The 22,854-nt window shown below is 40.1% G+C and overlaps 1 protein-coding gene across 3 annotated transcripts in view; it reads right to left on the bottom strand.

The window, feature by feature from the left end:
* Nucleotides 1-22,854, bottom strand: part of OSBPL10 (oxysterol binding protein like 10) — a 324,252-nt gene that overhangs the window by 186,758 nt on the left and 114,640 nt on the right. The window lies entirely within an intron of this gene.

The following is a 22,854-nucleotide window of genomic DNA, read 5'->3' as shown; positions in this document are numbered from 1 at the left end:
CTGTATTTTTACATACCGACAAAGTTAAAAAAATGAAACTTTAAAAAAAACTATTTACTATGGTATTGTCCCTTCTGTTTCTACAGCCCTGTCCCAACTGAAATTTCCACCTCCTCGTCTCCTGAATATGCTCACCATGAGTAATTTCTCAGTAGCCAGTTTTCTCAGCCTCTGGCCTCCCTGCATACCAGACCTGATGTGCCCCAAGATCTCGCCTCACATCTCCCCACTTCTCAAGTTGGTCCTCCAAAGAGAATTTATACACTAAAGGGGCCAAAGACACTGCAGTCAGTTCCTTTAAATAGCAATTATTTCATCTCTCTTATACTGGTATAGATATTTAGATATTTATTTTATAATTTTACGTTCCACGGATTGCATCAATTATAGGAATTTTTCAATTAACTCTTTTGGGTGTTACAGGTTTGCAGGGTTGCCCTCTCCTTCTCTAATTGCTCCTCATTTCCTTTTCTTGCCTTATTGCATGGCACAGAATTTTCTGAAATAAGTATAAGTAAGTAGGCAACCTTGTAATCATTCTTGTCTTAAATGGAAATACTTCTACATATTTACCATTCAGTAAAATTTGGCTGTATTTTTATATACCAACAAAGTTAAAAAAATGAAACTTTTTTGGCTGTTTGTTCCAGAGATATATATTTCATCATAATATGAAATATCCATTTCTAATTTACTAGGTGTTAATAAAAATTAAGGTTGATTAGAAAAAGCCGGGGGAATAGTTTATGAAAATGTTCTTACTAATTTTGCAACTCTTCTATAAATCTAAAAATATTTTGAAATCAAAAGCTTAATAAAAATAGACATTGACTTTTGTGAGATGTCTTTCAGGACCTATTCAAGTGATAATAGGGATTTTGTACACATTTTTAAACCCTGTCATTAAAGCATCCATTCTCTCACTTCTAATCCATTCTCCATTTACTCAACATAATGATTTTTTTTTTATTGTAAATAAGATGACCATGTACTCCTGACTAAAATCCTTAAATGGCTTTCTATTTCATTCAATATAAAATCCAGGATCCTTAATGGGCCTTAAGATCTTGCATGATGCTCAGAGGTGATGTTCAGTTTACCTCTCCAGTCTCCTCAGCCAACCTCCTCCTCCTCACTCTCTCTGCTCCTTGTACACTAACCATCTTCCTGTTTCCACATCTTCTCTGCCTCAGAGCTCTCACTCATGCTGTTGCCACTGCCTGGAAACCTGTCCCCTACTCTTGGTCTGGCTAGTTCTTACTTGTCCTTTCAGATCTCAGCTTAAAAGCATCTGCCCTTCAGCAAAGCCTTCTCTTTCCCACCAATCTATAGCAGGTCCCCTGTCACTCTGCCCCACAGCATTTTGTCTTGTCCCTCACTAGTCATCCATCTTTATAATTATTTGTGGGATTATTGGCTAACCCACACTCACTAGACTGTACACTCCTTGAGGGCAGGAACCACGTCAGGTTTCTTTACTGCTGGCTCCTCGATGCCAAGCACAAATGCCTGGCACACACACACAAAGGCGTTTAATAAGTATTTATAATACTCTATCACCTTGGGCAAGTCACTTAACCTCTCAGTGCTTCTGTTTCCCATCTGTAAAATGGGGCTAAGAAGACCCCACCTTAGCACAGAGCTGTGCTAAGGCTTACATGAGCTGGTATATACATAAATGCCTGGCAGGTGAATAGCACTCAGAGGTTGCTCCTTGCCAGTTCTAACGCAGCACCCCAAGTTAGTCACCACTGCCCTGGGCACCCCTCTATGAAGTCTCAGATTCCACATGGGGCAGTCAGGGAGAACAGCCAGCTCAAAAAAATGCAGAAAGCTAGGGACACATAGAAAGATGGAGGATTTATTAGTTCTTGTACTTTACTGACATTTCCAGTTCCATGCCCTTCCTTCTGGATCCCTTCTCTGTTCCAAAGATACAATGAATACAAACAGCTATAGCAAAGAACATTCACACAGTCTTCCCTGAATTTATTCCTTCAACAGATACACTGAGCATCTCCTAAGTACCAGGTATTGTTCTAGGTGCCAGGAGTACAGCAATGGGGGACAAAAATACAAAAACCCCTACCTTCATTGCATGGTCCCCTGTGAAGAAGAGAGGGGAATAATTGCTAAGATTTGCCTGACCCTCTGATATAGATATTATTACGACCTTTTTCTAAACATGAGGAAACCAAGGCACAGAGAGGGTCTCTCACTTACCAAAGTTACACAGTCAATGGCAGCAGAGACAAAGTGAGCCTAGGGAATCTGGCCCCTAACCACTACACTATCCTGCCTCGCTCAGAAAGATAGATGCATACTAAATCTTCCACCTCAGAACAAGGGGGCTCAACTTTAAAGAATCTTCTAAAAGCAGAGGCATGGAGTGGGAGGGAACACTGGTCAGGAAATGTCCAATAGGTATTCAGACTGGAAGTCAAAAGCGCATCTGCTAAAACCAGTGAACTAAGCCTGCCCAAGGGTAATTTCACCTCAAAGGATTCTGCAGGCAACTAACACCTAGGCGAAAGGAAGGAGAAGAGATGCAAGGGGAAAATCCAAACACCACCGTCTCACAAGGGCTGATGGGTTTCACCCAGGGGAGATCACATATCCTGCCTCTTCGACCTCTATGGCTGCTGGCTCACTTACTCTCTCCCTGGTGCCTCCGCACCCTCTTTCATCCACCTGCCCACACTCAGCTTTAGCTTCAACTGCTTGATTGCCTTCCCCCAGCATGGGATCCCAAGTTTGCCAGACTGGAAAGAAACCAACACACTCAGCAGGAGCATAACAGCCACCCAGTCAGCGGATCTCAGACCTGGGGGGAAAGACAGAGCAGGTCTGACAAGTAGTGCGAGGCACTAACTGCAAGAATTAAACAAAAATGATATATGGACGTGCATATCAGGCTGCCACAAAGGGCCCTAGAAAGATACACACAATTCCAAAATGAAATCCACTTGCTGGCTCTACCTGGCATGTAATTAAATTAACCTGAAGGGGCAAATATACCAAAAATGCCAACCAAAACAAGATTAAAATCTCAACTGTTCCTCCAACACATGCTCCAACGCCCCCATGAAATAAGACACACTAGGACCACAACACCGCATCCAAAAACAAAACCACCTTGAGGTCGTCCGGGTCCTCGGGGGTGATGTGGGCGCATGTTTGCTCTCTGGGGAACACATAATCCCCAACAGAGGACAGACTGGGCTGAAATTGCCACACACTCTCACTCTCCACAGATGCGTAGAGAACTTCAATCAGAATCATTTCCAATCTGGTCTGACTTTGTCAAGATCCACACCTCCTCAAACAGCTGGTGTTTTGCCACTGAGCTTAAATAAAGGCGGAATGTCCTCAATTTTCCGGGGAGGAGGAGGTGTCAGTGATGGCACAGAAATCTAAGTTTTGAGGGTTGTTTTTTTTTCCCAAAGAATTGTTCTTGAATTAGAGGCAGCTGCAAACATATCTATAGCTGTCGTCTGAACACAAAACAAACATATAAGCAACAAAGGAATCAGGTAATAAAAGTGTCTACCTCGCAGGACTTTCATAAGGATTAAATAAGTTCTTATTTGTAAACTGCTTTGAACGGTGACTGGCACACTGTAAATACAATAGATATGTAATTATCTGTCAAATAACATAAATTAGGGAAATACTTAGCAATAACCTTTTAAAAAAGCCTCGTCTTACCTACACAGTCAGCTTAGTTTTTCAGGGGCATGTGTTTGCGGTTAGTACTGGATACACATGAGTTGTGCCTTCCTGTTCCTCAAATCACATGATGACCACAAACTTATCAAGGTGTCAGAGGACCTAATGACGCTCGTCTCAGTCATCAGATTAAGAGAGCCTGAAGATGGAGATTTAAGAAATATCAACTGAACTGCAAGCATCGACCAGGATATTTTCCAAACCTGTTTTGAAATCTCCATTACACCATCTCTAGAAACAATATCCAAGCCTTCTTAGCATGACAGTCAAACATTCCCTACCTAGAAACTCTCCCTTGGCTCTCCCCACCCCCTCAAAGAAGGGAAAACAGGAGAAAGAATGAGGAGACGTGTGTTCTCCACAGATGGGAAAGGGCTAGCCTGAATTTTGAGTGCCATTTGCCACTGTTGAACGTTATGAATCTACTCTCCTGCAGGGGCAATATGAGATTGGGGAGTACACCCCTAAGCCGTTTTAGATTCCACAAATGGCACTGAAGATGGTGTGCTCACAGAGGTAAACGTCCAAGGGTGAGCACGCCATCTCTTTAGTCGCTCTGTAGATTATTGGCCACTTCAGTTTGCCAAGTGAGAACAAACAAAACAATCCACAATAAGGGAACCAAAAAGCCTATCTCTTTTCACACAATTCTTCCTCACATTTCTCATACTGTCTCCCCAACCACCTCTTAAATTGTTTTTTTTGGGAAAAAAACATATATATATATGACTGTATATATATTATATCTCCCACCATCTCCCAGCCAGAATTAATCCCTCTTTCATCAATTCTCCCACTAGCAGACTGATGGAACTGAAAGAGTGGGAAGTAATTTAGTTTATTATTATACTTATCATCATCAGTTACATGCCCATCTCTGCCACCTAACCTGGAAACTCCTTTGGGGCCATGTCACTTGATTAGCATTCCCTCTGGGCTCAGCACAGGATCGGGAAAATAGAGGAGGCTAATACATATTCCCTGATGGGCTTCAGGTAGGAGATCAGTAAACAAAAACATGTCCCTTCACTATCATCGTCCTCATTTCTTTATTATCACCACCATTACAACCAGAACATAAAGCTCTCTAAAGCCAAAGCTATTCTCCATAACCATGGAACTTTTGGGACTCATGAATATTTATGAGGCTCTTCACCAGTGAGGGAAAAATTCATCCATCGTGGGACCACCCTGACCTTTGGTCCTCCTGCCTCCACTGGCCACTCCTCCTCTCCGAGCAGAAAATAAAGGTGAAAACCAAATCTGCCACACATTGGCCACTACCACATTGGATTCGAGTGTCAGGGATAAAAGAGGCTGTACCTGAGGGTGACAGCGAAGTTTTTCAATCATCCATGGCTAACATAGAACTCACTGAAGGAAAACTTGATTTTGAAATACCATCACTGGAGTCACGGAAGACAGCTTGCCTGCCAAACCCACTTCTGTAGATGATTTCATGTCGAGAGAACTTTCAGGGCTCTGGGAAGCAGAACATTTCTCCAACCCTCTGGAGAAACAGTGAAACTACACAGCCTGCCTCTGAATTATTGATGTCATAATTTATTGAAAGGTCTCCATTAGGTCATAGGTCACAGCCCAGATGCACGGCCATGTACGCACCCAAGGGTCTGTGAGTGAGGATAAAAGCAATATTGAGCCAGTGGCTCATGAGCATTTTCTGTGTGCACGGCCCCCGGGCCCGCTGAATCTGACAAGCTCTGAATCAGAGCTTCCAACACACTCATCTGATTGTCTCATTTCCTCATCTCATAGACAGGGAAGGTGTTCTTTACTCCATTGTATTGATGTGAGACGTAAGGCTGGAAAGTTTAAATGACTTTCCCATTGTCTCACAGCTAGTTTGTTGAAGGACTGGGATTAGGACCTGATATTTGAACTTTGGGTCGATAGCTTATTTCATTAAATTATGAGGTTCCCTATACCTTGCACTTATATTTACCGCCATGCTAGGATAGAGCAGTGAACAAAGCATAAATTTCCTACTACCCTCATGGAGCTTACATTCTGGCAAGGGGAGAGAAATTACAGACATGTAAACAAATATGCAAAGGGTCAATAAGTGCTTTAGAAAAAAATAAAACAGAGACCAGTGTTAGAAAGTGCAAATAAGGCTGCCATTTGGAGAGTGCTAACTTCACCTGGTCAGGGACGGCCTGTCCGTAAGGTGGCTTTGGGCAGCGAGTAGAAGGAAGAGGGTAAGGTGTGCCAGCTGAAGGAATTAACTGTGTTTGGGCAGTAAATACAAAATTGGAGGTGGGTGCAGGCTTGTTGCACTGAAAAACAGCTGAAGAAAGGCCAGTGTGACAGGAGCCAAGTGAGCCAGAGGCAAGTGATGTGAGATGACCTTGCGAGGCAGACAGAAGCCAGATCGCGCAAGGCCTTGCAGACCATGTGCGGTAAGGACCTCAGATTTTATTCCAGAGATGAGGGGAGGTTTCTGGAGGGCTCTGGTATTAGAGGATCACTCTGGAAGGATGCCCAAGGGGGTGGAAGGAGAAGCGGGTGGTCTGTTAACAGCTTACTGCAACAGTCCAGGCAGAGCTTTACGTCGACAGATAATTTATAACATATACAGATAGGTCGCATAGAAAGCTTTACCTGCTAATTTTTCCAGTACAACTGAAAGAGCCACCCCCTTCTCTTCCACCTGCAGCCTGGTAACTTGTTCCTCTATCAGCTGATTTAGAGGCACAGTGGCCATCCTGGGACAATGGCACCAGATTTATTTGCTGTGTAAATGGTCTAGTTGCATCAGCTGTAGCTCACTGGTGAGGATGGAGTTAAGGAAAGGACCGTTCAGGAAAAAAACCAGCCTTGACTTTGGTTTCCTATTACTTAGAATGTCTGCTTGCCTCTAAACATTCTGAGAGTCTCTAGATTGTGACGATCAATTCCCTGATGGAATACACCATTTCCATAGGCCAGGATATTTTGTAAGTACCTGGAGGTTATTGATCTATAGATGCTGCCAGTGCTTTGGGGCAAAGAGATGGGAAGAGGAGATGAGCAGCTCCCCTGGGGCACTGCAAGGAGCATGGCTTGATTTGGCTTTCACTTAACTAGTAATTAGTAACCAACAGGAAACCTCGAAATTATTTCGACAACATCCATCAGAGAGCAAGCCAGTCAAGGGCCATGCAAAGACGTTGACTTTGGACCACTGGAAGAATATATCATATAGCTTAGAAAGAGGTATCTTAAAAGAACAAAATGTTAAAAATGAAGTTAGCATTCATCAGGATTCTTTATGACTGTATTAATTCTTTTCCCTTTCTATAGTCTGAGCTATCGGAAACCTACCTAGAGGTTAACAAAAGTAACTTGAGAGCTCACATCATCTTTTCAGAAGGCAGGCCTCAGCCCTCTGGTGGTCTCTCAAAGCTACATTTCTATAACCACTCTTGTTTCTGCTGAAACTACTGAAGCGATAAATCATCTTATCACCAAGACCTGTAGTTTCTAAAGGGTGCTCTCTACTGAAAGAAATATATTGGCATTCAGCCAGAAGACCAACTTGATTGGATTTCTGGTCGTCTGCATTGTGTTTTGTGAGGCTGTTTTTAAGGCATCTGGAGATTAGTCACTGGGAAAGAGAACTGGCCTAATGGGAAATAAAAGATTCCATTAACTCTATCACTCTCATGGCTAATGAAAGCTATCGCTGGTGCAGCTCAAGGTTAGAAAGAAAAAGAAGAGGGAAAGGGGAAAGTTCTCACTGAATTCCTCCTCTCAGCAAATTATTTCATTAGCCAAAAAGTGAGCAAATTAACATTTCTGTGGTGACTACTCACGCAGCAGAGCCACTCTGGCTCCCTGCCATCTCGGATCACACGAGTAGACTGAGACTGCCATTGACCCTCAGCAGCCTCATGTGCTTTCCCTTCCAGGGCCATTCTCCACATCCCAGCCTCACATCCATCTACTTGAATTGCTCCCCACTCTGAGTAGCAGCTTTGAAACCAACCACCTAACACCCTGTAAAAAAAATCTGAGAAGTCGAAGACACTGAGAGGCAAAGTCCACTGGTACCAGGGACTGGCTGCCCTGGAGATGCGGGAGACAGCCTTGCCCTCTGGCCTTTGAACGCAGGGACATGGACTCCAGGAATGGACAAGGCATTTGCAGAATTCTGAGGCCAGGAATCCAGAGAGCCTCTCCCCAACTCTGGACTCCTTGGCGAATACAATGTATGCCGGATCAAAGTAGTATTGAAATACTGCTCAGTGTTCCATTGCAAAACATAATGAACAGCCATCACTTCCTTCAACCGAATCTCCTAGGCCTTACAAATATTTATAGCACGCCTAAATTACCTTCCTAATAAACCACTTCAGGAATTAAAGGGCCCCTGCTTCCTCTACTCTAATCATTATGTAAGCCAGCAGGCTCTCATCTCTCACTTGGTCCAGAATAAAATGTTCTCCTTAGTCAAACAAAGAACATTGTTTCCAGGTCTGCCACACCTGGGCTGTTCCTTTGATTCTTTTCACCATGATGGCACCGCCTTTCAGCACACCAAAGCAGGGTTCATAGTAAATGCAGCACCCACAGGCAACTTAGACAGGGCCCATCCTGCTTCTGCCATGGTCTGAGGTGGAACTGTAAGGACACACGCAGCTCGGGACACTTGGGGCCTATGGCAGAGGCCCTAAAACAGGAGTTGGTCGACTTTTTCTGGAAAAGGCCAGAAAATCATTATTTTAGGCTTACTCAGCCACACCGTCTCTTCCTTAACTACTCAACTCCTGCTGATGTAGCACGGAAGTACCCATAGATAATAGTAAACAAATAGCCATGGCTGTGCCCCAATAAAACTGGATTTGGCAGATAACCTTGAAGGTACCGTTGCAGTTGACAGGGGAAGTGTTCTGAGCCTTTTATCACTTTTCCCAGGTCAATGATTATAGGCTTTATGGTGAAATCTTCATATACCCTCGTGGGAATGGCAAACACCACTAGGCTTGGGGTAATACTTCCACCATTCCCACGACAACTTTCTTTTGCCTTGTTTGAGACACAAAGTAGCCTCAAGAGAGGGACATGCAAATGTTAATCATTCTTCTTTTCTCGTAACTATAGCTATGTTATGGAAATAGTTGACTTTGGTTGGCAGGTCTTGTTATAAATAACAGTCTCAATTTATTAATACAGAACAGGTGCTGGAAAGTCAGGCCCCAATGGGAATTTCTCTAAATCCTCCATACATACAGACATAGATTAAAAATGGTAAGTTTAGTTGCAAAACATTGTGAATGTACTTAAACACCACAGAAATTCACGCTTAAAAATAGTTAAAATAAATTTGATGTATATTTTACCACAGTAAAACAATACACTTTTTTTTTTTTTTTTAAAAGGTAACATATTGGTAACCACAGGGGAAAAACAATGGCAAATTGGAGGAAGAATTGGTTATTGAGGAGTTCCAAATGGAAGAAACAAGAAAAGTTTTCTTAACAGTTAGAATGAAATGGAAAGTTAAGGATCCCAAGAAGCTCTTGGCCTCTTATAAAGTCAAAAACTGAGTTGATCATATACATTTTCTTTATGGAGCCTTAATATATGTTGAAGACGTCTCCCCTTTGATGCTAGAGTTTAAGTTAGCCTGCAATACTGTTTGACTCCAGTTCAAGCTCTCAGTAAAGCTGTCACAGAATGACAGAATTTCTGCGCTGAAGGAGACCTTGGGAGATCCACTACCCAGCACTTCTCAACCTTTTCCCGCCACAACAAGCATGCGAGATGGGTGTTTGCCCACGGTTTGCTCACTCCATTTCCTTCTCTGCTGCTCAAGAAAGTATTGCAGAAGGCAAGTAAGAGTGGCATTATTATATGGAAGAAAACTTGAATCCTGTCTAGTTTTCTTAAGTAAGGAATTAGCAAATTTAGATACCTTCTTTGTGCATGGGTCTATATATGCACTCCCCCAACCACCCCCACACGAGGATATGAGAGCATGAGCGAGAACTAATGCAGAATTCAATCTAACCAGAATTTTTAAAATACCATATAGGGCTGATATATGTCTTTAATGTATACCAAATAGATGAGGGGACTTGAATACCAGACATAGAGTCCCTGGAGGTCTTTGTAAACCAAATCAGAAGGCGCAAATGGCCACATGAGTACTAGTTTTATAAATCCACATTTAAAAAGAGAAAAGCAAAAGCAAACAATTCAATCTCGCTGTGCATGCATTAACTCGGGCTACCTGAGACCACAGGCTAGCTTAGGAAAATTTAGAAAACTGACTAGACAAAATGAACACAACACAGTGTACGTACATAAAGCTCTCGGGGTTACTGACAAGAAGCAACTATCCAGAACACAAATGTGTAACATGCAGTTCTATGCCCCTGTTCAAGTCACATTTCTACCCACCAAAATCTAGGAGAATGGAGGGATTCTCATATACTTGGAAAATCGAGAACTAAGCAGAGACTTATTTTAGTCCATTCAGGCTGCTATGAGAGAATCCCATAGACTGGGTGGCTTATACACAACAGAAATTTCTTTTTCACAGTTCCGGAGGCTGGGAAGTCCAAGACTAAGGTGCTAGCAGATTCGGTGTCCGGTGAGAGCCCATATCCCAGTTCATATAGTAGCTATCTTTTTGCTGGGTCCTCACATGGTGGAAAGGGCAAGAGAGCTCTCTGGGGTCGCTTATACGGGCACTAATCCCATTCATAAGAGTCTACTCTCATGACCTAATCACCTATCAAAGCTCCCTGTCCCCCAATACTATCACACTGGGGATTATGTTTCAACATATGAATGAGGGAGGGGAGAACACAAGCATTCAGTTTATGGCAAAACTATAACCATTGCTCCCTTTTGTTTTTAAGCCACTCCTAAAGGAAACGCAGTTGTCTCCCTGGAGTAGCACTTCCCAAAGTGCTTTGTGTGCTGATAGGTATCAGTAAATAAAAAGGAACCATCATTGGCCAAGTGTGAGAAACCCAGCCAAACTAAAACTGAACCAAACATTGGTTTCCCTATTGCATGACTTAAGCAGACTCTATAAATACGTTGTGTTCATTGTGTAGTTAGTTCCATGAGGATATGGCAGCAGGAAGTGTTTTCCAAATTTAATAACCATAGTAAGCTTTTTTTTGACAGAATATCTCATGGGACTAGTGTTCCATGGAATTTGCTTTGGGAAATGTCACAACAAAAATATATTAATATCTAAGAAGGGACGCTTATTTCCCAATATGTAGGACTATGTGAGCCTGGGATTCTAGTATTAAAATCTTCTGCTTTCCTAGAATGAGGCGGTCCACATTGGAAGATTAGTAGGGTCCACTTGACTCAATACAACTGTGACCTAAGCACTCACTAGCCCCACGTGGCTATTTAAGCTCCTATTTATTAAAATTACATAAACTTAAACATTCAGCTCATCAGTCTTGCTAACCATACTTTAAGTGCTCAATTGTCACTTGCGGCTGCTGGTTGCTGTACTGGACAGTGTACCTATGGATCACTTCCATCATTGCATTCTATCGACATGCTGCACTAGAATGCAAGCCCCTGTGTCCAGGAATGTGTCAGCTGTGTTTTCTACTGTATCCACAGCTGCATATAGCACAATCCTCTGAACACAGCATTTTTTTGAATAGTTGAATAGTAACAGGAAAAAAAATTATACACACACACACAGAGGGTGCCAAAAAAATTTATACACATTTTAAGAAAGGAAAACTATATCAAAATTGTAATACTCAATATATACCAGTAACAAAAGATGAACACAAGTCACATTTGACTTCTGCAATTACAAGAGATGCTCAAAGTGGTTACCATCAGCATCCAGACACTTCTGATGACAGTGAACTACTGCTTGAGCAACGTTGACCAAAGTGTCCACTTATATCCATTTTTTGGCACCCCAGGTATGTACATATATATAATATATATATACATATAATTGATATATATTATATATATCATGAATAAGTCTTGCCCTGCTCTGCAGTTATTCTAACTCTCTCTCCCCTCCCAACTCCTGTCTTCAAATTCTCTGGTGACCAACCATGCAAAATCCCTAATCATGGATGGACCTTGAGGACATTATGCTTAGTGAAGTAAGTCAGACAGAAAAAGACAAATCTGTATGATCTCGTATGTAGAATCCACAATAAGCCAAACTCATAGAAACAGAGAGTAGAATGGTGGTTGCCAGGGGCTAGGGGTGCGATAAATGCAGGGGATATTAGTCAAAGTATATAAATTTTGAGTTATAAGATGAATAAATTCTGGGGATCTACTGTATAGCGTGGTGACTATACTTAATACAGTACTATATACTTAAAAGCTGCTAAGGAGTAAATCTTAACTGTTCTCACAACCCCCCCCCCCAGTCTTATTGTGATCATTTTTTAATATATACATGTATCAAGTCATCACATTTTACACCTTAAACTTACACTCTGTTGTATCTCAATTATATCTCAATAAAGCTGGGAGAAAAATCTCAGCATGGATCCAGCACTATCTATAGCATGTCAATAATTAATGCACAAGTATTTATTTACTCTCATAAGCACTATTCAAATTCGGGTCCAATAATACTGGGTTCAACTCAGAGGGTTTACATTCTAGAACATTTCAAAATTAGTCAACATGAAAACCAAGGTGCCATTTTCACACAGCTTCCTGCCCACATATTTCCTCAATTCTAAACTAACCACAATATATGTTCCTTCTAGGTTTGTCTTCCTGTTTGGGTGGACTTGATCGGTTTTAGAGTGAGCAGTCTGCCCTGCCCCTGGCTCTAAAAATAGACAACTCAAGTAATAACAAAAGGAGCATTATGATGCTTTGAGCACAAAACCTCCCCCTAAATTGACTCACAGTCCTTTACCACCACCCCAAAAATGATCATTCCCACAGTCCACAGCTCATCATTGAGTATGTTAATCAGTGCAATAAAAATGTAAATGTTTGTCCCACTCAATACTCTTAAAGACTGAAGTGGACACTTTTACAGCCACCTTTTCCCACCGCCATGAAAGCTCCATAAACCTACGACTAATTACTTCTCAGGCGCCTGTGAATCTCCCTTTCTCATTCCAATTAACAAAACCCAAATCAGTGGGTTTTCATGTTCTTGCCAAAAACATTCATTTGTGTTGCTTCATCTACCTGGCCCTTTGCTGGAAATGGCCACTTAGCTTTCCTTTTGCATGTTGTTTTCACTGATCTGTTTAATAAATGTATTTACTATAAGCCTCAACTCCTATTAAGAAATACACAGGCTAAATATATATTGTGAATATATCTCTTTTGCTCTAGTATTTAGATTTCAAGGAATCTATTTCAAGCCTCACCAAAAGCATTAATTCTAAATAATACGGGGCTTGGTCTCCTTGCATCACTTTACTCGTACATGTCGATAACGTGATTCCAGGAAGGAGGGCAACGGGACACTGGAGAGCAAGAGAAGACAAAGCAGATGTAACTACAGCCAGGGTTCAATATCCCTTATATGTGGAATCTAAAAAGTCCAATCTCATAGAAAGAGAGAGTAGACTGGTGGTTGCCAGGGGTTGAAGGTGGGACAAATGGGGGTGTGTGTGTGTGGGGGGGGAACTGTTGGTTAAAGAGTACCAACTTTGTACTAGTGTGATTCATACACAAAGTACGATAGGGCTGTAACAGCCATGGGATGGGAGGTGGGCGCTAGGGCCTCAAAACAGGAATTAAAATTCAAGAGCACGACACCCCTTGGTGTCTTAACCAGATGAGGAAATCAGTCGGTCTTGATAGTGAGTTGCTATTAATGAGGTGGGTTTTATTATCTTGTGGAAAATGAAAAGAATAAATCCTTGCTTCTTGATTGTAGAGAAAAACATAAATCCAAGAGCCCATTAATTTACATGACAGGGGGGTTTGGAACACCTGGTTGCCGCCCTGTGCAGCACATGTAGTTAGAAAACTACCAACTGAGGAATGAAAACTTAAACCTACCACTAGCAAGCTTTTTTGTAATCAGCCAGCCAGCTGTGGCGATCTGAAGTCTTGAAAGGAACAAACAGATCCAGTATGCTGATAAGAATCAATCAATTCCTAAGTCCAAACACGTGACTTTGACTGGACAAGGGAAGCTCTTTTCCTCCTGGGATCTAGTAGGGTGGTTGCATTCCCTAAAGGATATAAAAATCAATCTACAAAGAATAAAGAAATAAATTGAAAGTTCTTATCCTAAATATTTGTGCTAGTTTTGAGAAGAGTAAGTTCTGAGTTATTTCATGAACATAGTAAGATTTCTGAAACATTTAAGAAAATAATCTGCTCTGCTAAATAGATATGTCCGATTTACTAATTCTCAAGAGTTCTTGAAATACTGAGGATGACTTTTCTCCTTGGTTTTCTTATCAGCCTTAGTTAAGGTATTTGAGAGAAACAGATTCTTTAAATTTGTGATTACAATTCAAACTGTTAAAATATTCTCATTAAATTTGTAAATGGTGCTAAAAGCCTTAAAAACTTTAATTTGTTCAATTTAGCAGTCAAGGGAATGTTAATCAAATAAGTGAAACCATTTTTAATATAAAAATTATTAGTTTATAAATAAAATAGTACCTTCGAGTTGAGCTTAAGGTTTAAGAAATACTAGGTGTTAAAATTTATAATTTTAATAAACTGAATAATAATTGAGAAGAACAACTAACTGAATGTTCCTTTCCAAGCATACAATCCTCAGTTATTATAAACACCCTGACAATTCACTCAGTCATTATTTTTAAAACCTTTCTTTTGAGTTTTTAAAACATAGTAATAATGACAAAGTTAAAACACAGCAAGATAAGTCTCCTGGAATTAAATCAGCCCTCTCAGAAGACATATGCTGCAGCTGTTTTTCATCTAAAGCGTTTGGAATAGAAAATCACCCCCAGAAAGGAAAGGGGTTAATGAGATGATAAGCTGGTCATCATTTGCACCCCTGCTGACTAAACAGGAACCAAATGGAAGGAAGCAAGTCACTGGTCCCTCTGCCTCCAGCTGGATGGCCAAACCAGCAAGGACAAGGGAGGCAAAGTCAGAGGGTGGAGCAAACTGGGCAAGATCATGGCAAAAGGGATGCAAACACCCCATTTTGTAATGCCTTATGGAAGGCAGGCCCACTGCCGCTAGATCACGTCATTCATCCAGAAATTTTTGAACAGTGACATTTATACATATCCACATTTTTAAGTGAAAGCATTTGATTTTTAAATCATAGCAACTAATGACTGAAAACGTTTGCATAAGCAAAACAAAACACACACAGGTAGGCCACAAATGGCCCATCCAAGGCCTGTTTGTGCCTTCTGATGTTATGCAGGATCAAGTCAAACTCCACAGCATGAGACTCTCATAGCCTGGATCCCACCTGCCCGCCAAGCCCAGCCCAATCACACCCTAGGTCAAACATCCTATAACTCCTGAAAATGATCCCATTCCCTAACTCTGGGCCTTCGCTCATACTGCGCCTTCTACCCAGAATGCCCTGCTGTGCCCACCTGGCAAGATCACCTCTTTCATGGACTCTGTCTTCCAGAATATGTCTCCAACACTGCTTGTTAAGTGAGGATAGTTCCTGGGCTAAGGAAAACAAGGAAGGACAACACAGGCAGGTCATTCCTACCTACCCATCAAACAAGGCTGTGCAGGAAGCCTGAACAAGTGCACTTCTTATGGAAGGATAGTGGCACTAACAGCAACATGTCCTCTACTTTATTCCACAGAAAATTCTCCCCTAGGAGGTCTGACTTCCTGTACCTCCCAGAGGAGAACAATGACCGCAAGCTCTGAATGACTGGCCATCTTTAGTGGATACTCACTTAAGACATTCAAATGTGAAGAATTTTAAAAGTGGAAGGTGGAAAAGGTAAAACTATAGAAAGTAAACAGATCAGTGGTTGCCAATGATTTTTGGGGGGAAGGATAAACAGGTGGAGCATAAGGTATTTTAGGGAGGTTAGACTATTCTATATGATACTATAACGGAGGCTATACGACATGCATTTGTCAAAACCCATAGAACCATACAACACAAACAGTGAACTTTGATGTACGCAAATTAAGAAAGAAAATCATTTACAAGGTCACACGGGTTCCCAGGAAAGAATCCAGACTGTGATAAGAGAATCTAATTCTACTATAAATGTATGAAACAATTCACTGAAGGGAGTGGGGGAAAGGTACTAAGTAACTTCGGAAATGAGTGGAGTTTATAAGACTAAAGGCAAAAGAAACTACACCTAAGCACTGTGCTCTAGTTGATTAAGTTGTTTTCTGTGGGAATAAAGATTAACAATTTTGATACTGCTATACATGGATACTGGGATTAAATAATTAAGTAAATGGATATCAGAGGGTATGAGCCAAGTTTCTCACTGTTGAAGTGGTGGGTTACAGATAAACAAGAAGAGGAATCTAGAATCCACGTGGTAATAGATTACAGCTGGAGACATCAGTATGTTAAACATGAGTTAAACGCATATGTCGATACAGGTGATTGCACATAGAAATATTTATAAATATGTCTACATATATATACAAGTTAGTATACACACATATTTTTTCCCTCTATCAGCTGAGAGGACCTAAAAGAAATGCTACTTCTAAAGCATTAAGCACACCTAGCACCCAGATCTCGGTTTCTAACGTACCATTCTGCAATAAAAGGAACCAGGACTCCTTGGACAAATGGCTGATTCTACAACTGGGGCAGGAAATACACAAGGATGAACCTAGAGGGTCTTATACTGCCAGAAAGTAAGGAAGTATTCAAAAACAAACAAAAAGGCCACAACGATGGGGGTATGTTAAAATGACAGACGCCAACTGAAAGAGCTGCCAATTGCCAAAGCTAGAACAATTTTAGCAACAAAATACAGTATTGGACCATAACCCAAAGGAAAAAGTAAATACCCACTATTGCATACTAATAAGAATAAATAATTAAATGGGGGAGAATAAGAAACAATGCAGAAGAATTCCAAATAAATTACGTAAATAAGTACTCTTTTCTCAAGGAAATAGAGTATAATTCCATACTCCTTTAGTGTAGGCTGCACAGAGTAACTTCCTCCCAAAGAGCACAGTATGAAAAGGGCAGGGAAGAATAGCTTTGCAGTGGAGAAACCTGACAAACACCACTTCTAGCCAAGTAATTCAAGTTAAGAACAACAGTCATAAACCATGTAGGCGCATGTACCCTAGATGTGCTGTGATAAAAATGACACTTCGTGCTCTTCCTCTCAAAACCCATAGCCCCAGTCTAACCATGAGAAAAACATCAAACAAGTTCCAATAAGGGGCATCCTTCTATATATCTATATACCTAACTCCTCAAAACTGTCAAAGACATGAGAAACAAGGGAAATCTGAGAAACGGACAGAGTCAAGGGGAGCCTAAGGAGACCTGCTGATATGGGCACATGGGAAGCCGGATGGGATTCTGAAACAGAAGGACATTCGGTAAAAACTAAAGAAATCTATACACTTTACATAAACTGTACACTTTAGTTAATAATAACATGTCAATACTGGTTCATTAATTGTTAACAAATGTACCACATTAATGTAAGATGTGAACAACAGAGAAACTGTGGGGGTGGAGTAGGGGGTATACAGGAACTCTCTGTACTAGTTGCTTAACTTTTCTGTAAGTCTAAAATTATTCTTTAAAAAATGTCATTTAAAAAAAAGTAGGAGGAAAGAGAAGAAAGGCAGACCCAGGATTTGGGGTGTTAGTCACAGGGGTCCAGTCCCCCTGTTGGTTTCATGGGCAGTGGCTGTCTGTCTTGCTGGGGCAGAATTCTTCATCCCAGAACTGCACACAAATCTGGGCAAAACCTCCTTAACTCAAAGATGCAGCTAATGGTAACCAGCAACAAGAACTTCCTAGTACACAGCACAGAAGGTATTCTAAGTGATACCAGGAATTTCCAGAAAAATTTCAAGCACTTAATGTAAGGGTTTCATGGGGTGTAAAAGTCACTCGGGGCTTTAGAGGAACAAATGAAAGATGAAGGAAACCCTCATGTGAACACTTCACAGAGACAGAACCAAGGGCAAGGTCCAGGACCATAAAGGACTAAAAAGCATTCTTCATTTATCTGAACTGGTTTCCTAGGGTAACCACTCTCCTTTTATTGAAGAACCCCTGAAGGCAAATCCTACAGAAAGCTGAGCTACTAAGACCGGTACAGGAAAGGGGAACAAAGCCACTAATTCTAGTTAATTAACAGCGTCCCTGGCTAACATCTTGCTGTCCCTGGCTGTCTCTCCAAAGGTCCAGTTTCTACCCAACACAAGTGTGCAGCTTGATGCTCATCAGAGTGCAAATGTCACTGTGAAAGGCAGTGTAAACAAATAAACATGGCTACTAAAATGAGGAAAGACCAGAGAATTATGAGGAGGACATGCACAGGCCAACCAAAAAATAACTCTTTTTTCTTCTTGTATTTGTAAAAGTTCAAAATATTCTCAAACACACAAATTCATGTAAAACAACACTTTACTTTAAAAAAACTTGAAATTGAAAACGAAAAGTTGCCAGACGCTACCTAGCTGACAGGGTAGCAGTGTCGCAAGCACCCAGAAAGGAGCGGGACCCCTTATACAGCCGTCTGAGACCCGGTAGCAACTCCTGTGGGTTCAGTCATGGATTCAGTGACTAGATTCAAGATTTCTTGATAGACAGAAAAGCCAAGTTCTAGAACTTCATGCCTCTCTCTGGTAAACACTGAATAACATAATTTCTACTTTAAGACTGAAAACACAAACCCCACTTGGAACAAATGCTTGTACTGAAAACAGCATAATTTAGTCCATTTGTAAAACTGTCTTAACCAGAGTGAAGATGTTAAAAATACTTGAGTGACTTAGTGATTTTATGAGAATTTTATAGAATTCAAGGGGACCAAACTTTTTCTCTGAAGTCATTTTCGGCATTTGTAGGCTATATAGTTTCTGTGACAAATATTCAACTCTGCCTTTGTAGTACTAAAGTAGCCATAGAAAATAGTAAATGACTGTGGCTATGTTCTAATAAAACTTTATTTACAAAGACAAGCAGTAGGCTAGATTTCACCCACAGGGTGTACTTTGCCAACTACTAAATTAGATAATTCCATCTCTCTTTCTCTTTAACTAAAATAGTCACCATCCAAATTTCAGTAACAGAGCAAAACTTTTTAAAAACGCTTTTGCTGCATTAATTGATATCAAGACTTTTTTTCAAAATGTGTCAGAAATCCACAAAACATAAAAAGTTGATATTTTGACTATATTATGCATTTAATAATAACAATTAGAGCTGCTTTGTATATAAATGGCCTTATTTTTATGTTTAAAAATTTCCTATTGTTATTCATTCTTGAAAAACACAAAAATATAGAAAAATGTACATCTGCTTTCCTAAACTTCCTTTCTGGAATTTTCCATCCACAGTCAGTGGATGGAAATATTCATTCAGATATAACCATTGCGGCAATAGGGTTAATTCATAAGTCACGAAGAAAAGCAACATGAATACCCTAAAAGTCACCTTTATACATTGCTTAATGAAATTCACAAAATTGTGAACAGTACCTAGCTGTAATCAAATAAAAGTTGGCCAAGCATAACTTTTGGGGGAACTATTTTCTGTAAAAGGAAGTGTTTGGGAGAAAACATCGGGTGAATCAAACCGAAACTCCTCAAGGGTCCAAAAAGCATTCCTTCCTTGTGGCTGTCTTACCCTCCCTTACCTAGAAGTTGTGAGATGGTTCCCAGAATGTCCAAAACAAGTCCAATCTTCATAGTATGGCATACAATGCCCTCCACAACTGGTCCCAACCTCATCTGCAGGCGTCCTCCACATCTGTTTTCACCCCCAAACTACACTCTAACATTAAGAGGACTCATTACACCTCAAATCTGTCATATGTCCACTTTCAAGTCGTCAAGCCCTTCCCAGAGTGACCATGTAATTTATTGTTCACTAGGGCATTTTTAAGTAAAAGGAGGGCTATTTATAACTGTTCTAGGGCAAGACGGTTAGCTCATTGCAGATCATAATGTAGAGTCATTTAGCCTTTATTCATGATGACTTCCTTGTTGTGAAAGTTGTTGCAAACTCACTCTAGTGAACTCCTACTCATCCTTCAGGGCCCAAGTCAAATATCTCCCCACTCCCTTTTCTCTGCTTTTGCTGACCTTTTTTTGGCACAGGTAGCCACTCTCTCATTTTTGTATCTGTTATACTCTTTATTACATAGTGTTATATTCACTTTGTTCATGTGTATGGTTTCTTTGATGACAGGAATACTTCCTCTGTACACTTGGCTTTGTGCTGGAATTGTCTTATAGTTAGTGCTCGACAAATGTTTGTTCATTTTCTTATAATAACACAGGCTACATATTTATCCACAAAACCATTCTTTGCATAGCACAAACCAGTGGTTCTCAACCAGGAGTAATTTTGCCTCCTGGGGGATATTTGCAATGTCTAGAAACATTTTTGGTTGTCATAACTGGGGGAGATACCACTGGCATCTAGTGGGTAGAGGATAAGGGTGCTGCTAAACATCCTATAACACACAGGACAGCCCCCACAACAAAGAATTATCCAGCCCAAAATGCCAGTAGTCTAAGGTTCAGAAACCCTGAAATAAACTTAGAACTTCAGCTAGCTTCCTCATGAAGTTACTACAAATTCTGGATTACAGAAATAGAAAGTCATAAAACTTTCCAGCACATATGCCATAAACATGTTTAGAAAGCTAACACATTCAAGAATTTAATGTAAGACAAGTAAAAATGGCATAGATGTACTGTAGAGATTCATGAATTGGTCTGAAAAGCAGTGTAGATATACAATGCTGCACAGAGTGCTTCAAATGTGATTCTCACGCAGAGGTTATTAACCCAACATCTGAATGGTACAGAATATATGCAGTAGGAGAAGTAATAATACAGGTGGAACTTCCTCAACCATATGCAATAGCAAATGTAAAATAAGCTGCAAACTCTGAACTCTTCCAAGTCACTGACATTTGGAATCTAGATTAAAGTCATATTCATTACAAAAGGTGAATCTGAAATTTTCTCAACCACCAACAGAACTAAATGCCACTATTATATAGAATAATATATTATATTATTTAGAAGATATTTAGAAACTCCAGAATATTTAGAAGATTGTTTCAACCACATAATCTTATAAATTAATTTCTAAAGAAAAACTTGGCCACCAACTATTTAACTCCTTCCATTAGAACAAATCTTTTAAGCTTCCTTATCAACAGAAAGCTGCACTCTTCAATCTTTACTTGTTATATTTTCCCAATAACTGAGTCTAAAACATACTGGACACCCCTCTGCCTTCGTAAACAGCACTAACTATGTCATATTTGCTTTTCCGGGATGCCCAGGAATATTTCCTTGTAATAGTGTACAATATTAACCCTCACAGTCTGTTGAAAAGGGCAGAAGCTTGACGCTTTGGTTCGTTTTCTCCTGTTATAATTTCAGGGTCACCCCTTAAGCTGCAACTACCATTCCTATTGCAATCAGTGTACCTGCTTCTGGCCTTTATCTCCAGTCTCTTCTAATTTAACTATTCTGGAAATCTGGTAGGAAATAATTAACCAGAAATAATTAACCAGAAATACCTTATCTAAACCATGGGTAAAGAGGCTTAGTGAACGAATGACTGAAGAGTTCTCCGCAAACCAAGCAAAGAGCTCAGTAGCCTGTGAATTCTCACACCTCTGTATGTTCATGTCTTGAGTTTCTCTTATCCACCCCAACCCCTAACCCTTGTAGTCAAGAACAGGGAGGAAGAGGTAAGGAATAAGAAGTTAAAAATGCCCAGGAAACATAAGTTGCGTGGATAAAATGAGGAACACAGAGAAAGAGTAAATTAAACATGAGCCACCATCAGTAAAAATAAGGTGACTAAACTCCTAAGGCTTGACATCAGTTTAATTACATTTATAAAAATCACCTTCTACTCCTAAAGTACAAATAGCTTTCAGAAAACAACTGAGACTTGTATGTGTTATTTGAAACTCTACAGAAAATGAGCACTTAGGTCCTTACAAAACTTTAATTCAGAGGTATTGATTTTTTTTAAAATAGGCAACACATAACCAAAGCATCCTGTCCATTTGGCATCTATCTTAGCCTGTCTGGGAAAAATACTCCACTAATCGAGAGTCTCAGGAATGACTTATACATCAAGGTGACTTTTAAAAGTTTATCTGCATCCTCCCAGGCAATAATTATTGTGTGAGCCATCCCTCCCCAACCCCACCCCCCAATATTCTACTTTGATTCAAATAACACAGGCCCCAGCTTCTATGTCAAAATTATAAAACTAAGAATGCCCAACATGCACATTTCCACCATTTAATTTCATCTAGACTAGAAGTTTAACTTGAAGCTACCAAAAGGTGTTGCTAGAAGAAGATGGAAATATAAAAACCACTATCCACAATAAATCTATTATCAGGTCTGTGTTTATTAAATATTGATAGTATTTGATAAAAGAGATGAGTTGTACAATAGCATCACAGAGACATCCAGCCCTGAATGATTTCATTTCCTTCCTTCACATCCAGCTAGGATTTTTAAAAAATCTTTTAAATGATAGGTCATATATCATTGCCATATGCACTGAAAAGGCACCTGATATCACTCAACATCCATTCTTGGAAGGAAAAAAAAAAAAGATAAAGATGGAGATGAATACTTTTCTAACCTAATAAAATATCTCAACATGAAAGCACCATGCTTAACAGAGAAATTCTAGGCAGGAACAAAATAAGAATGTAATCTATCACCAGTATTTTTTTTAACATGCATCTGGAGATTCCAGTCAATATAATTACTCAAGAAAAAAAGCTTGCTGATACAAAATTAACATAGAAAATAAGTAGCCTTAATAGAGACAAAAAATAATTAATTATAAAATATAATAGAAGACTTCATTCATGATGGCTACAAAATAAAAAGTCAAATATCCAGCAAAAAAACTTAACAAGAAATGTGCAAGTTATATGAAGAAACCTTTAAAACACTCCAAGGCATCACTAAAAAAGACTTAAATAAAAGAAAGAC

This window comes from Rhinolophus sinicus, chromosome 5, assembly GCF_057876585.1.
Source record: "Rhinolophus sinicus isolate RSI-liver-muscle chromosome 5, RSI-T2T, whole genome shotgun sequence".
NCBI classification, from domain to species: Eukaryota; Metazoa; Chordata; class Mammalia; order Chiroptera; family Rhinolophidae; genus Rhinolophus; species Rhinolophus sinicus.
The sequence above is the reverse complement of the archived record's forward strand: the minus strand, read 5'-3'. Positions and strand labels throughout refer to the sequence as shown.